The following is a 15109-nucleotide window of genomic DNA, read 5'->3' on the forward strand; positions in this document are numbered from 1 at the left end:
GTATCCACTCCATGTGCACTCTGGCTCTGATACATTTGTTGCCCGGAGACCCCCCAGCATGGTTCTTACCAAACTTTAAGTTTTTTAACTGGTCTCTGGAGGAATGTAAGAGGAGTTGGCCGGGGACTCTACCCGCATTATGAGGCCCTATTTTCGGATACATTTTTTCATTTTCACCCCTTTTCTATGGATGAATTGAAATACATTGACTGGAGGATAGGACCGAGAGATGACAGACTCTCTGGCCGCCTCACAAGTCACTATTTGTCGGACACTTTCTTTGCTTTACCCCGGTTCTATCACTCTTTCCTCCTTTGACCATAAAACGTGTTTCCTGCTGGGGTACTGCCTGGTTCCGGGGCACCCCAAACCCTCTCATGGTCGGGGCACCATGAATTGATGCATCGGCCCCAATGTTGCCATCACCAGCCCCACGTTGGTGCGGGGGTGGGACCATTTAACCCGGTGGTAACCAGAGTCCTCCCTTGGTCCGTGTACCATGCATTGAAGCATCGGACCCATGGTTGCAATCACCGATTACGCTGACGCATATAAACGGAGAAATAGAAAACAATTTAAATACAATTCATTGTGTCTGTTTTAGTAAGGATGTTGTCCGAATGCCCGGTGTGCAGACTCTGCTATCTGGCTTTGAACAAGCACCTTAAGCACAAACATGCAGTGCGGAACCTGGAGGAAAGAGGCATCTTTCTTAAAATGGCCAGTGGCAGAATAAATGTTCGGACCAAACCCTGCCCCATCACAGGGTTCTTGTATGCTGGGAAGAGACTAGACCATCACTTAACTCATGACCACCCTGAGTTCTCCCGAGATGAGGCACATCAGGTCATGGCAAGGCTGAAGCATAGTGTGGCCCTGCAGTTGCTCCATGACCTGGATTTTGACACCACAAAATCCACCACCTTTAAGTGTTACCAGGGGCATGAGAACATCCTCCACAGGAAGGGGGTGGTGGTGCCGTGAAGAAGGCAGAATATGGATGCCGATGGGCGGACGGTAAAGCACCGGAAAATCCATCCCCCTTTTAGGGTTACCATGGGCATGAGGTTCTGGAGGGTGTGATCATCTGGGTTTAGTCCGTGGGGGAGTGCTTAAGTCCGGGGTGCCCGGGGACTGGTGTGCCGATGTGAGGGAGACATGCTGAAGGTGTTTAGTCCGTCCTTTGGGGGTCTGTGAGCCGCCAAAGAGAAGGGCTTTTCCCGTTCTCTCTCCTGGAGGTGTGAAATGAGTGCCCATGTTAGGGACACATGCTGGAGGTGTTAGTCTGTCTTTTGGGGATCTTGGAGCAGCCAAATTGGCCAATTGGCCATCATAAGATGCATCAACACATGTGGTGACAGAATCACCACATGTGGTGATTGGCTAGAGTCAACCTTATAAGCCTCACTCACTCTGCAACATCTAGGATGCACTATTTTTGGATACTTTTTGTTCATTTTCACACCTTTCTCCTGGTTCTCACTCCAAATGTGACTCTGGAGGAATGCAAGGGGAGTTGACAGGGGACTCTACCCGCGTTGTGAGGCACTATTTTGGGATACATTTTCTAATTTTCACCCCTTTTCACTGGTTCTCAAAAAAATTACTCTGACACATTTTGACTCTGGAGGAATGCAAGGGGAATTAGGTCTGTCACTTTGGGTAACCACTGTCGGACGTCTCCCGAGAGTGGACGTCCATTGCCTCTAAGTAGGGCTAGGAAATGCTCCGGTTTTTGGACAAAATTAACATGGGATCACTCCGGTCAATGTACGTACTTCGTCTCACTGGAATATTAATGGCCAGATTGAATACAACATCGACCCAATTTCTCCGGTCAATGACAGGAGAGTTTTGAAATTGACAAACCACTGTTCCACACATTTAAAAACACTTAATCTATGTTTACCCAGGATCCATGCACCTTCCCTGGCTTGTAAAATGTGGTGATGCGCCCTGGAGGTATCCTACTATTTAAAACGTGTATACACTCATGTACACCTTTCATAGGGTTCCTTAACACAATGCACACAGTCTGGAGCTCACTGGGATCCTGCATTATGCTTTAATCAGGCTTGTCCATGAGTTTGTTAACGAAACGGACGGAAGCACCGTTTTCCCGCTAAAAATGATTTTTAATCGTGGCCTTTGCATTCAAATGATGGATGTTATCATTCACATGGCCCCCTAACACAATGCACATAGCCTGGAGCAGCGACTCGGCCGTTTTTACCCGCTTGTCCATTTGCCTATCAGTTTGTTAACGAAACCGACAGAGCCACCGTTTTCCCCCTAAAAGTGATTTTTAATCGTGGCCTTTGCGTTTAAATGATGGGTGCTATCACTCACATGGTCCCTTAACACAATGCACATAGTCTGGAGCTCACTGGGGTCCTGCATTATGCTTTAATCAGGCTTGTCCATCAGTCTGTTAACGAAACGGACGGACCCACCGTTTTCCCCCTAAAAATGATTTTTAATCGTGGCCTTTGCGTTCAAATGATGGATGTTATCATTCACATGGTCCCTTAACACAATGCACATGCTTTAATCAGGCGTTTTAACACTTTTCCCCACGAAAATGATTTTTAATCATTTATTTGGGGCTATATAAATCAAATTCCGGGTAATGCGGAGCACAATTGTACCTTTTACTATTTGAATGTATTTGTATTATATATCTTTGGGCTATAAAAGTGACATTTTTGGATGACTTTGTTTATGGAGCTTATTCCACAAATCCTGGAGGTTCCATTGAGGGCTCAGAAGGATGCCCTTATTGATGAGGTGAAGACCCTCCCCAGAAGCCTCCGGTAGTGAGACCCCGGTGAAGACTGTCATGCGGTCAGCAGAAGCCTCCGGTAGTGAGACCCCTGTATGCCAGAAGACCCGTGCGTCTGTCTCCAATAAGCTGAAAGCTAATCTGGCTAAGGACTGGCCCTCTCCCCCAAATCACTGGTCCACTGGGAAGGGACGGGGGAATACCATGCGTGAAATCACGTTGCCTAAAAGCATGGAGACGTACATTCAGATATACAGAGGTCATTGTGAGGGTGTCGCACCGACAGTAAAACGGAAAGAGAATTGTATGTCCAATGTCAGCCGGATAAAGAACTTCCTAGTATTCATGGCCCATGGTGTTGACCGGCTGTTAGACTGGCTGTTTCTAAAAGACACAAAGAGGGTCCGTGGCTGGAGCGAGTATATTTCAAAGTCGGGCCGGGCAGTCACAACATCGCTGTTGTTCCTGAAGACTGTGAACCATTTCCTGAGGTACTTGTCTGCGTCAAAGCTCCGGGGGTGCAGGCTCACCCAGTCTGATATGACCCACATCATCAGAGAGGTGACAGCCAACGTGAACGACTTGAAAAAGTCTGTCACTGTCCACCAGTTTAAGGTGAAGAGGAACAAGCTGGATCGTCTGCCAAGCCAGGCGGAGCTTCTCGCCGCCATGGCGGCCGCTGAGAAGCGCATCCCTGATCTCCTTGACCTGATGGCTAGCAATCCGACCTCAATCACCCAGTACCTGCTATATGGCTATCTAACCCTCCATTGGAGCCTCCTGTATGGCCACCGTCCGGGTGTGTACGCAAACATGACCAACACGGAGGTCTTTGAGGCGGACAGAAGGGGCACTGCTGAGGGCTACATCATCCACGTGCAGGATCACAAGACTGCCAAGACATTTGGTGAAGCACAGCTGGTGCTTACAGTAAAGGAGTTTAGCTGGGTCATGCGGTGGATGGGGGTAAAAGAGGGCTTGTCGGGTCCTCTGAATGAATTATTTCTTTTCACATCGGGGAAGCACGCTTCCAAGAACCTGAACGCTCACTTGAAGAGGGCTTGGGCTGATGCTGGGCTAGAAACAGCCGTCACCTTCACAATCCTGCGCACTGCCCTTGCTGACAATATCAAGCATCACCAAGATCCAGAAAGCAGGTCGATTCTCGCTAGGTTTATGTGTCATGACGTAAGCACTGCAGACCGTTTCTACGCGAATACGCCTCGAATAAAGGAGGGATTGAAGATCCGCTCCATGTTCAGGGCGGCAGCAGCTGCAGCAGCATCATCAGAAGGAGGTCTACCATCGTCAGCTACCTCCGAAGAGGGCTCAGGGTGGAGAGCAGCGATACCTCTTCTTCAGGGCCGGTTGATACTCCTGATGAGGGGACAGGGGCAGTGGACTCAACCTTTTTTCCCCGGTGCACCATACAAGTTAGACGGCTAATATGGCCCCCAGGCCCCCGCTAATCATGTTTTTATTATGTTTATTATGTTTATTATGTATATTGTGTATACTGTTTTTGTAAAAATCGTGTGATAATTAAACAAATAATAAAACATTAGTATAACCTTGAAGGTTCCCAGGGGCAAATACAGTGCCAGGTATCAGACTATTTAAACAATGTTTACCCATGATTCAGACACCTTCCCTGGCTTGTAAAATGCGGTGATGCGCACGCAGGTGGTGGTGCCATGAATATGGCAGAATATGGATGCCGCTGTGCGGACGGTAAAGCACCGCAAGATCCACCCCCTTTAGGGTTACCAGGGGCATGAGGTTCTGTAGGGTGTGATCATCTGGATTTAGTCCGTGGGGGAGTGGAGTGCTTAAGTCCGGGGGCCCGGGGACTCACGGTGCACAAGGTTATGGAAGTGCCACTGTTGCCGGAGGTCCTTAGTCCGTCCTTTGGGGCTCTGTGAGGGGCTACAGAGAGGTTGTTTTCCCGGTCCCTCTACTGGAGGTATGAAATAACCTGAGCTCCATGTGAGGGAGAGAGGCTGGAGGTCATTAGGCCGTCCTTTGGGGCTCTGTGAGGTGCCCAAGAGAGGTGCTTTTCCCGGTCCCTCTCCTGGAGGTGTGAAAAAACCTGTTTGTCCCTATCAGGAAGCCGAGCTGGAGCTACTTCGGGGGTCTGTGAGCAGCCACAGAGAGGTGCTTTTCCCGGTCTATTTCATGGAAGTCTGACATGAGCAGAGTGTGCATGCTTTGAAACTAATACACCCACGCTTAGCATGCTATTTTAGGGTATAAATCTTATCTTATCACCATGGATGTACCTGTATTTAAATAAAGCTTACAGCACCGGGTATTCCCAGGCGGTCTCCCATCCAAGTACTGACCCGGCCCGACCCTGCCTTACTATGGGTCTCTGAAACAATCAGACTTTTACCACACTGTTAGCAGGCTTTAATCAGATTTTTAGCACTCTTTTCCCCGCAGAAACTAGTTTAAATCACCGTGGTCACCATGATGGGGATTTAGGAATGTACCTGTGTGTGGTGCGGAGCTTCCCTGCACTTTAAATCCATTGATTTGCCCTGTTTTTGTTGTATTTTTTACTGTTAATGCACTGTGCACCCTGGGATGATGCGCCCTCCTGTGGGGAAACATGAGAACTGCACTCAAATCACTTTGTGCTTTTTAAACAGTTTAAAAACCGCTTTCTGCCTTGGAAATCATTTCTAATCATTATTACCGTTATGGAGGGGCTGCAGGAACACTTTCCCCGCCTTGCAAACATTTATTCCTGGGTAAGATAATCCATTTGTTCCGCCTGCTTTCCGTCAGCACCTGCGGCTGTCGGATTAAAACAGTTTAATGCACTTTTAACACTCACGTACCCAGGATTCCTGCTCCTGAACCTCTGCATGTGTGTGTGCCTGTGAGCCTGGGGCCCTGAGAGCAGCGACTCTGCCGTTTTTGCTTGTCCATTTGGCTATTCAAATGTTAACGAAACGGACGGATTTCCGTCCATTTGGCTATCAGATTGTTAACGAAATGGACAGATCCACCGTTTTCCCCCTAAAAATGATTTGTAATCGTTATTTTTGCATTTAAATGATTGATGCTATCATTAATATGGTTCCTTAACACAATGCACATAGTCTGGAGCTCACTGGGGTCCTGCATATGCTTTAATCAGGCTTGTCCATTTGTCCATTCAAATGTTAACGAAACGGACGGATTTCCGTCCATTTGGCTATCCGAATGTTAACGAAACGGACCGACTTCCGTGCGCATCAGCGGCTGTCGCATTAAAACAGCTTAATGCGCTTTTACCACTCACGCAGCCAGGATTCCTGCTCCTTTCCTGGGTTACAAAGTGAGGTGACGCAGCCTGTCCTCTGAGTCTCCCTGCCTCTCAGAGACTTATTTCTGGGTAAAAAAAGCCATGTGCTCCGCCCCCTGGATCTCTGTATGTGTGTGTGCCTGTGAGTCTCTGGCTACTGTCCACATGCCCGCATTATGAGGCACTATTTTCGGATACATTTTCTCATTTTCACCACTTTTCCCTGGGTAAAATTAGGTCTGTCACTTTGGCTAAGCGCACCACTGTCGGTCGTCTCCCGAGAGTGGACGACCATTGCCTGTAAATAGGGTTAGGGTTAGGAAGAGATGTAGGAAGACGGATAAAGAGATAATGAGGGTTAAAGGGATGTAAGTAGGTCGTGGTGAAGGGATTTAGGGATGTGGGTAAGGATGAGGTAGGAAGGGGAATGGACGAATGGAAGGAAAAGGGAGGTGGGTCATGAAATAAGAGATGAATGAGTGAATGAGGCTGCTTGTGTTGACCGGGTAACAGTAGCTCAGCAGTTAATCAGAGGTGTGGTTGAGTTGTCGCTCTGCTTCATAAGAAATATTCATGTTGGATGCACATGAGCTCTTTTTGTACATCTTAATGGGACCAAATATTCATAAGCTCAGTGTGCAGAGCATGACAATAACTCTTTTTTGCAGAACAACATGCGGGTACAAGTGTTAAAAAGTTATTAATTAAACTTCATTAGAGTTCATTTAGACAATAGTTACTGTTTCCATTACTCATGTCTCTGTTTTGTATCTGGTCAACATCAGTGGTTTAGACCTGCAGAGCTCTGCTGCTGCTGCTACCACAACCACAACAACACCTCTTGGTTCTCAGAGGTACAATTCATAGAAAAACCACCAGGCCTCAGACCACTGTGTGTGCATTCAAACGCCATTAGCAAGTCTGTTTTCTGATTAAAATGATATTAAAAAAACATACTGAAAGTATTTATGGAAACGAATAATTCATAATAGTAATAATACAGAAACAACTACAGAATATATAATGCTATATGTATATTCTCTGCACGGTATTGCTTTAAGCACCTACCTGCATCAGAGGAACCTCCAGAGCTCTGCTGCTGCTGTTAACCACATTCTCACGGAAACACTTCTCGTCCGGTTCTCAGAAGAGAAATAAAGAAGCAGCCGGGGAGAGACTCCGACAGTCGAGAGCCAGAGACCGAGAGAGAAGCACGATGTCTGAATTCAGAAGGATCATGATTTCTTCATTCCTGATGCTGCTGCTCCACTTTCCAGGTGAGGATGCAGAGAACACACACTGTTTACGACTGTTAATGAAAGCTAGTGAGGGCGTCTCTCAATTGAAATCGATGTATCCTTGGGCAAGATGCTGAACCCCAAGTCTCTCCCAATGGGGAACGGTGTGTGAATGATACCTTCTGTCGTGGAGTTTGAATCCGTTTCTACATTTAATATCCACTTTCCTCTATCGGGGTGTGGGTTATGACGCGCCTCTCTTTGCTTCATAACTAACTTTGCAGAGATCGTTGTAGCGTTGAATCACATCAGGTTTATTCTTTGATCAAGGCGACATACAAACATGAAGACAAACTTCCTCGCTTCAAAGTAACTAAAAGTTCTCCGTATCAAAAAAGAACAAAAACAACACGGTTAAAAGACTCTACCGCTTCCTGTCTAATCACACCCTCAGCTGTGAACCAACGCCATGACATATATAGACATACAGACATAAAGACATGCACGTCATATCCGACAGCAAATAAGTGAGGCTTAAACTAACATCTTTTAAAGCGTAGTGTGACTCACTAAAATAAATAGTTAAGAGTTTCCTCTAAAGCCTTTTAGTAATAAGACAAACATTCAAACCATAATGATGAGAGGGAAATGTCTCTAAGCCCTTCAGTGAGCAAGGGGCACATTGCTCTGTATGAACTGGGTGTGAATGGGTGACTTGTTGTATGTAAAGCTCTTTGAGGGGGTGAGAGACTGGATAAAGAGCTTTATAAATACAGTCCATTCACCATTTACCAAGTACATGAAATAAAACAGCTTTAATATCACTAACGGTACTTTACTACGTACTGTTCCTTTAACTGAGAATGATGACTTGTGTTTGTAACGTGGTGACTTTAGTGAACTCTTGCTCACTAAAACCCACATAGCAATATTCTTTAAAGTGATCGTCACACTCACTATGAACACTTCAGTTAGTGATGTGGATCTGTAATTAACTCTGGTTTTAATGTGTTGTTAAAAGATTCATTAAACAGATCAACCAGAACTCTAACTCTTTACCTTTTTATATAATACATCATTATTCTGTCAGCATTTATGACGTCTATATTTATTTCTGCTTTTTACCCAACAGCTGCAGATGGGAAAGAATACTCCTTCACCGTCAGACCTGGAGATGAAGTCACTTTGCCTTGTGACAATGTGATAGATGATCAGGATAAGTGTGAGAGTACTACCTGGATCTTCAGTGATTCAAGAAGCTCAGTGACGCTGTTTGAAGGCGGACAGATTCACAAAGAAGCCAAAGCTAAATCAGACAGACTGAGAGTTACAGAGAAATGTTCTCTGGTTATAAAGAAGGTCACAGAGGAGGATGCTGGTCGTTACCTCTGCAGACAGTTCAGATCAGGACAATATCTAGGTTCAGACTCTGTGGTTCATCTGTCTGTTGTTACCAGTGAGTATTTACATCATCATGTTTTCAAACTGTCTTGTTAAAACAATATGCTAAAACATTAAAATAATAACGATTACAGTGATGAAGTTAATGTTACTCTTGTTGTCTTTTCTCTCACAATATCTCCATCTTCAGTGACTGAACATCAGGACAATGATGAGGTGACGTTAAGCTGCTCTGTGAGGAGATATGTAGCAAGTAGACTCTCAGTGAAGTGGCTGCTTCTGGGTCGAGATGTGGATAAAGATCACAGAGAGATAAAGACATCACAGTCTTCCTGCTCTGCCTCTGTGACATTTCTGACTTCTCTTTTTAGTTACACAACAAGGTCTAAGTTGTTTAAATGTGAAGTAAGAGATGGTGCCAACGTGCAGACCTTCAGCCCTCAGTCCTCAGGTGAGAACATGATGATCTGTTTAAAGTCACCTCTTACTGGTGTAAAAAACAATACTTCAATATTTGTTTATTTTATGGATGTTTAAAATGGAATAGTTTGTTAAGTTGTGTTCATCTGTTTAGGTGAGGACAAAAAACCACCAGCAACAACAACAACAGCAGCTAAAAACAACATGAACTCAGGTAAGGTTTAAAGTGATGTACTTGTAAAGTGTCTGATGAGAACATGATGATCTGTTTAAAGTCATTCATCCTGATGCGTCACATCTTTATGTCGTGATGTGAGATGTTTACATTAGTTTTTATAACTGAACACCATGTTGTTATTTTATTCATTAAGGTGAGGACGCAGGGAAGGTGACTACAGTGTCAACAACATGGACAACAGTGAGAATGAGAGCAGCCGGAGAGACGACCAACACTGCATCTGAAGACAATCAAACAGAACAAGAGGACAACAACAAAGGTAGAGAGAGAACAGAGCATATACATTCACAGTTAGAGAAGACCTGCACATATTCAGGACATACACAACTGGATGCACTGGAAGGTGATACACATTCAGGACATACACACCTGGATGCACTGGAAGGTGATACACATTCAGGACATACACACCTGGATGCACTGGAAGGTGATACACATTCAGGACATACACACCTGGATGCACTGGAAGGTGATACACATTCAGGACAAACACACCAGGATGCACTGGAAGGTGATACACATTCAGGACATACACACCTGGATGCACTGGAAGGTGATACACATTCAGGACAAACACACCAGGATGCACTGGAAGGTGATACACATTCAGGACATACACACCTGGATGCACTGGAAGGTGATACACATGCAGGACATACACACCTGGATGCACTGGAAGGTGATACACATTCAGGACATACACACCTGGATGCACTGGAAGGTGATACACATTCAGGACATACACACCAGGATGCACTGGAAGGTGATACACATTCAGGACATACACACCTGGATGCACTGGAAGGTGATACACATGCAGGACATACACACCTGGATGCACTGGAAGGTGATACACATTCAGGACATACACACCTGGATGCACTGGAAGGTGATACACATTCAGGACATACACACCTGGATGCACTGGAAGGTGATACACATTCAGGACATACACACCTGGATGCTCTGGAAGGTGATACACATTCAGGACATACACACCTGGATGCTCTGGAAGGTGATAAGGAGTGGACTCAAATCCAACATAGTTTATAAAGGTAACATGTTATGTAGATAAAAAAGAAGAACTGAGTGGATGATAAATAAGTTGTGTTTGTATCTGTATGTTCTGTATGTGTCCCTGTGTGAAGGTGATGAGGAAGCATTAAACAGCCAAGAGACATTTTGTTCATTCAGATTTGAGAGATAAAGAGATAAAAACCTCTGACTATATTTAACTCTTCGGTACCACTTTACAATAAGACTACCTTATAAAGGGTTTACGAATAATTTGTAATTAATGAATTAATTAGGTTGTGATCACTTTATAAATCATTAACAAGCTTTTATAAGACATGAGATAAACAGGGCAACTGTAACCGGTTGCTTGCCAAATAGTGAGCCCACATGTATCTGTACTGCTAAGTCTTATATTGGCTACCTAGCTTACTTTGTCTCCTTCATCAGCCAGCATCCTTGGTATCTGTTGCTCACTGAGTTGTTTCTCGCTAAGTAGCCAATATAAGGCTTAGTCATCTTGCCAAATAGTGAGCATATGTTGATGTATGAAAACTATGTTAGAACTGGTTTATAAATGGTTCTTAATGATTAATAAAGTGTTTACAACCTAATTCATAACCTAATTAGAAACCCTTTATGAATCCTTTGTAAGGCTAGTCTTATTGTAAAGTGGTACCAACTCTTCTAACGTCTCTTTTCCAGGTCGCTTGAGGCTCATCATGGTGTCTGTGGGTTTAGCGGCTCTCATCATCACCGTGGTTACAGTCAACATATGGACAAGAGCTAAAGGTGAGAGATTTTCACAGATGAAATAAAAAATATAGAAATAAAGGTGAAATCTAATATCAACTTGTTTTGTCCTTTTTTCAGGGAGCAAAGCACAGACGGAAGAAAACATGGTGAGTTTGAACATTGCATAATTAAATGTGTGTATTATTTGCTATCCAATTTTAACAATGGATATATGACAGGCAGAAGAAGATGCAACACAAGATTAATTCAGAATATGTATGTATCCAAATTAAATGATCTCAGAAAAGCTAAACAGTTCATTAACCAAAATAACAGAAAACAGCAACACAATGAAATAAATTCTCAATAAGGAGGCTTCAAAATGACCAAGTAGTTGAATCAACAGCTCTTTATAATGCTTACAATTCAATTAAATGCAGCCAGTGGTAGCATGTAGGTGTTAAAGAGAAGAGGCCCCAACACAGAGCCCTGAGGAACCCCACATGTCATTTTTTGTCCACTGAGATGTGTAGTTACCTGTCCTTTAAGTAGGATTCAAACCAATGTAGAACTGTTGCCGAAAGCCCCACCCAGTTTTCCAGTTGGTCAGAAATATATTGAGGAAAATAAAAATAAAACAGGAAAACACAGACAGATCGTGACGAGTGGAATTATTCAAGTAAATACTCTCTCTCTTAAATACAAAACCTTAAAGAGTAAATGTACTTACTGTCCAGCTCTGATCTGTGTTTTCACCATGTCTTTGTTCCATGTTGACAGGAGCAGATTGATGAAGATGAAGATGAAGATGAGGTGGACTATGAAAACGATGGAGAGCCTTCTGCCTCTGTGTGACTGATCAACAACATCAACTCCCCTCAGAGTCCACTGCTGTCAAACATCACCTCCTCATATATTACAGCCTTCATGATGATGATGAAGATGATGCAGTGACCTACAGCACTGTGAGAGCTCCCTCCTCTTCCTCTGCTGCCTCCACTGATCCCAGCCTCCTCTACGCCACCGTCAACAAACAGAGAAAGAAACCGATGTAATGTTTAAATCAATAGCATGATCGCTTGGATCAAAGATGTAGAGTTTTAGGGCACAGCTAGCAGAGTTTAATCAGATTTATATTAACCTTGTTTTTGCTTTCTTTGGCTTAAATGCAGCAAAGTGAGAGAACAGCAGCAGCTTTATGAAAACATGTGAGTCCCTCTAGAGGTGGGTTGTGAAAAAGGTTCAGACATGTTGGAGATTTACTGTATTCTTAATAATTAGAGCATGGGCAAAATGTTTTTTTTTAAATTAATTCTTGCTTGGTTTAATTAACCGTTGTTTAGTTATATCATTTAATGGAATATTGCTTTTTCTTTAGTATATTTGATTGTGTTGTATTTTACCAAATGAAGTTACCTAACAGCCTTACCAGACTGCAGATGTATTTCCATGTAACACCTTTTAAGTGAAATATGTTTAGCTGTGTTTGGAGTTTTGTGTTGGAAATAAAAAACGTTCTCAGGTGAAAGTAAACTCTTTTAAAGGTGTTCTTGTTCAGAACTGTTTTAGTTTCAAACACTTTTATTTCTCACCAGTAGGAGGCAGCAGAGATCCTCCCAACATGTGGAGGTCACTACTGTCCTCTCACACTGAGAAGCAGATCTCTGCAGACACAAACACAAACATTCTCATGTGTGAATGCAACACAGTCTCACTCCCTGAACGTCCAATAGCGACGCTGGGTCCGGGTCCCCGAGGCGTGCAGTTGTGAAGCGCGGAGTCTCCTTCAGCTTGATAAACGGACGCAAAGAGCTTTCAACTGATCGCAATGTATTCCCATCGGTGGCGGTATTTCACGCTCAGGGAAGCACCGCATCGGTCCATGTCGGCTGCCCTTAAAGGCAATGTGAGCGTCCATTCCCATTGGATAACGGAGGATTTTACACCCGGAAGTAAGTATTCTCCTTACTGTCGATTGATTTTACAGTGATATCTGCACTACTCATCAACTCAAAAACACCAGAGTATCTTTGTTAATTACACAACATTGATTGGTTTAAATTGTGTGCAATGCTTTTTTATTTTTATACAATATATATCATATTACACATCTCGCTTAGGTCTTTATTTATCTACAGAGATCGGGCTCAGAATAGACCGGAAACTATTCTTTTACCGTTCTGTGTTAATTTCACAATAAAGTTAGAAGTAATCATTTGTTTTGATATTATTGTTTTTATTAACTACTAGACCGCTGGTTCATGTTAAGACCATCTTTTCTGTACTGCTGTGGGTTTTTCCCATCACTTTTGTGTTACAAATATCAAAACAATAACAAAATATACCCGTCGTAAACTAAACCAGAAACAGCAGTATATTTTATTTTGTTAACACTGTAAATTTGACAGCTTTTTAACCCAAACCACCTACTGGTTAAAGCACGTTATTACACGTTTAGAGTAATTGCAATGCAGGTAGATTGTGTTGCTTGTTTTAAAATGCCTTTTTCTTCATGTCTTTCATTTTTGTAAAGCACTTTTGAATGTGTTATATTTGATGAAAACATTTAAATATTAAGAGCACATACAAAATAGTGGGAAAGTAGAAGGTCAATGATATACATATAGAATAGAAAATATAAAGAAGATACTGTAAGTGATCTCTACAATAAAACAGTTTATTGCCTGATAGGAGGATGTGCAACACAGACAAACTACTAAGGCTTTATTTAAATATTAAAGAATAGTTTAGGTCTTCTTTTAAATAAGAAAAAAGCTTTGGGGGGATCTACAGATACATATTAAGCCTGACAAAGTACTTAAAGTCTAATATATTGCATGGTTTGTTTTGGAACTTGACAATCAACTTCACTGCAATGTTAACTTTGTTGAAGCACTTATTTTAACCGACATTATACATATGTATTATACTCTTACAGGACACGTTCGATTCCTGTTTTGGATAGTGTGCCGTTGTTGGGTTTCATTCCATTCCAAAGTGCTGTTTGAGCTCCGTGTAAACTTTGCGCACTGCCACTCCAACATCCAATCACAGAGCTTGAGGCCTAATCATGGGGTTTGTGAAGCAAAGCACATGGTGTAGTCCCAAACGATAGCTGAGGATTCTGGGTAGTGTAGTGTCGTCGGCCATCCTAAACTCCGAAAAAAAATTTGTTTCTCCGAATCGAAGGGGGAAAATACAAAAGCATTATACACAATTTAAACCAATCAATGTTGTGTAATTAACAAAGATAATCTGGTGTTTTTGAGTTGATGAGTAGTGCAGATATCACTGTAAAATCAATCGACAGTAAGGAGAATACTTACTTCCGGGTGTAAAATCCTCCGTTATCCAATGGGAATGGACGCTCACATTGCCTTTAACTGCCGCCGACATGGACGGATGCGGTGCTTCCATGAGCGTCAAATACCGCCGCCGATGGGAATACATTGCAATCAGTTGAAAGCTCTTTGCGTCCCTTTATGAAGCTGAAGGAGACTCGGCGCGTCACAACTGGACGCCACGGGACCCTGACCAAGCATTGCTATTAGACGTTCAGGGAGTGTTGAGATGAACGAACGTTATGAGAGAGGGACCTTCTACTTCCATCTACGCGACATTGCCAAAATCAGGCATATCTTGCCTCAAAATGATGCAGAGAAACTAGTCCATGCATTTGTTACTTCTAGGCTGGATTATTGTAACTCCTTATTATCAGGGTGTACCAAGAAGTCAGTCAAGTCGCTTCAGCTGATTCAAAATGCTGCAGCTCGTGTACTAACCAGAGTTAGGAAAAGGGACCACATTACTCCTGTTCTGGCTGCCTTACACTGGCTCCCTATAGAACACAGGATAGAATTTAAAATTATTCTTCTCGCCTACAAAGCCCTTAATGGGCTGGCGACATCTTACCTTAAAGTGGACCTATCATGCTATATTCGAGCAATATATTGTAGGGCCATACCTATATAAAGTATATAAATATAGTT

This window comes from Notothenia rossii (genome assembly GCF_949606895.1).
Source record: "Notothenia rossii genome assembly, chromosome: 8".
NCBI lineage: Eukaryota > Metazoa > Chordata > Actinopteri > Perciformes > Nototheniidae > Notothenia > Notothenia rossii.